The sequence below is a fragment of the Rhea americana genome, unplaced genomic scaffold, assembly GCF_003343005.1.
Source record: "Rhea americana isolate MKP2758 unplaced genomic scaffold, rheAme1 scaffold_85, whole genome shotgun sequence".
Classification (NCBI taxonomy): Eukaryota; Metazoa; Chordata; class Aves; order Rheiformes; family Rheidae; genus Rhea; species Rhea americana.
In genome coordinates, this window is record NW_028187034.1 from 380,073 (window position 1) to 383,277 (window position 3,205).

Sequence of the window (3,205 nt, forward strand, 5' to 3'; positions counted from 1 at the left end):
GCCCAAAATCACATGCCTTAATTTACTAGACAAATATGAAGTACATTTTTACAGATGTTGTACAGCAAAGAGCTTCTGTTCATGCTTTAGTTGGGAAAAGTGAATTAACAAGGGTTTTGGCTACATAATAGGCACCCAAATTACAATTACTATAAACAGCCATGTAACTACAACTGATCACATGTTAAGAACACAATTCTGCAGCTGACTGACTGGGCAGAGCTTCACATTCATAAATAGATCCTGTAAAAGTCCATGTGGTTTTGTACAGATACAGGGCTCATCCCATGCAGAACTGACAGCAGAATTGAGGCCTTAAAATATTGGGGCCTCAGACAGTAATTTCCCCATGACACAGCATTATCCTATACAGCTTCATACGGGCAGGACAAGTCTCAGTGGAATAGCACACTGTTAAAGCAATACCTATTTTTCATGCCTTTCTGCAATAACCCTCCTCCTTATCTTTAGATCCTTTTCACTTTCTTCTGAACTGTGGAAATGAGAACAAGAAAAGGAGATTCTCAAAATCTAAACAAGTGTGTATCTTCTATATGATGCCAAACTGAGGTGATCCAAAGTGTCCTAAAACTGGAAATGGTAAGGCTTCAGTTTTAGCAATCTGGTTCAGGCCAGTACCTTGCCTCACTCTCTGTATTTCCGCTTTCATTCTTTATCATCCTTGCCAAGTATCTATGTTTTTTCCTATCCGTACTTTTTTCAAAAGCTTCTCTTTCCCCTGAGCTGCTTGAACTTTAGGTTTGCATTCCAGTAGTGAACTACTGTAAAGAATAACATACAACCAAACTAACAAATTGCATTCTTTATCACGGATCTGCATTATCAAAAATTAAATCATTATAATTTCTCAGTTAGCATTATGTTAACATCTCCACAGGAGTTTAGTTAGGCTTATTTTTTTCTACTCTTTCCCCAATCTTTCACTGAGGGTTTATCTTCATCACGTTACACTGGTAAATATACAGATCAGAGGAATAATTATATTAAAAAACCCAAACAAACAAACCACAAACTAGAAAGCTAGCTGGTATCTTGTAGTGCTGCAAAGGCGTAACACTAACATTAACAAACAATTTTGCTGTTTATGGATTTAGATATAGGTTACCAAAAATGTTAGATTTATATATTAAGATAAGTTTGCATTTCTCATCTTGGACTTATCATCTCAAACTCTAAAGGACAAACACAAACCCATCTAGAGTTTACAAAGGTCTGAGATACCTTCATTTTTAGTGAGAGTGGAGGTATCTGATCACAAGGAGCATAATCCTGTGAGGCTGAAAAGGTTTACAAGACTGAAGCAGCAATGTTCTCTTACGTGCAAGTCCATTTTTCCTGCTGCCTACACAAAATATTTTTCTATAACAAGTAGTTATACTACAGTATACCCAAAACTAACTGCTGGCATTCCACTGCACCTTCTAACTTGAAGTGAATTTGGTACAATCTGTAGCAATCCTACAGATCATGCTGGAAGTCATCTCTACAGATAGAACATCTTGGGCTTTCAAACAGCATAGCAGAGAAATGGAAAAATGCCAACACAAAAAATACTAAAGAACTGTAGAATGCCACACTTCAGGTTCCTCTTTTTAAACATTTCTTCTGCCAGCACAAGTTTATTGTGCACCTTTTTCACACATACCAAGCAACAAGAAAAAAGAGGAAAAAAATAACTGAATTCATCAGATTGCCTGAATATCAGAAATGTATCACTAGCTTGGGTAAGCGAATAAAATATGGGAAGGGATCAGTTCACGAACATTACATCTGTGATCTGAGATGCATCTACCTGGTCCCAACACAGAGTGCTCCAGAGTAAAGCAAAGACACCTGTGACTCCAGCGCTTCCTAAACCTTAAGATCACCGTGTCGGAGAAGACAGACCTTTTCCTGTGGGAGTTAAGGAGATCTTTATTATTGGCTTTGGTGGGAGCAGAACATGGCAACAGATGATAAATTGAACTTCTAGGGAATCTTTAAATACAAAAATGATTATAATGAGATGTAACTACATTTAGATTAAGAGACCATGTACAAAAGTAATGCTGCTTGAATTTTGTGCATCACTTATTGACTATTTCTGATGTAGCATAGGACAACACTCTCCCCACAAACCTTTCATATATTTTGTATATATGTTCATATATTCAAACAGTTCATATATTTTGAAAGATAGTACTGTGCAATGGTTATTTGACAGCCTATGTGGAATGACCATTGGCTTCAATCCATTTCTTAATAAATGCACAGCTGTGTCAAACTGCTCCCTTTACCTGCAGTGATGCTGAAAGGTGAACTCCCTTTATTACCTCCCCTTAGAGGTGGTCCCTTTACAGCTGGAATGGCGTACATTGATATTAGGCACAGTTATGGCCTATACAGAGCTTGTTCCATGGTTAGAGAGTTTCAGATGCTAAGTGTCAGTTCAGCAGCTTTTAACATTCAAATTCAGTTAAAAGAATATTGGTCTTATGACCCCTAAGGAAAATATATTAACATTATAACTTACGAAGATAGGATAGTTATCCTAGTAAAAGAAATAAGATTAACTATTTAACTATTCTGAAAAGAGTGGAAAGCTCTGAAGTTGTAAGCCTAGCTTCCTGAGACTGCAAATACTGAAAGAGGAATTCAGCTTTGCACATACAGGTATTGCCCAGGAAAAACTGTATTCATTTAAAAAAAAAATTACTAGCATCGCAGCTATCTTTGAAGATGTTGTTTCTTAGGAAAAAAAAAAAAAAAAAAAAAAAACACACACTCCAACTACACTCACCCTGAAGTGTGATTTTTCCAGTTTTGCAACCTGTGGATACATGAATCAGAATGTGCAACTTTGTACTGTTCTACAGGGAAGCACAAGAGTTTGCTAACAGTCTTCTCTGAAAGAAAAGTCTAAAACATTCACTGTTAGTTCCCATAGTATAAAGTTTTGATGTAATGCAAAAAGCAAATAGAATTGCTCATACTATTCTTACCAACTAAATATTTTGCTAATGATATAGCATGACACACTGCAAAAACAAATCCTGTACACAATACTTGCATATTTAAAGGATGTTCCTAAAGCAGAAAGACCTGAATGAAGGACTAGTGACTCCGTGTTCAGTTACAATATCCTTTAAGTTTGTGGTTTGAATAAAAAGCATGACTTTCAAGAATAGCCATTCCAAGCTAACTG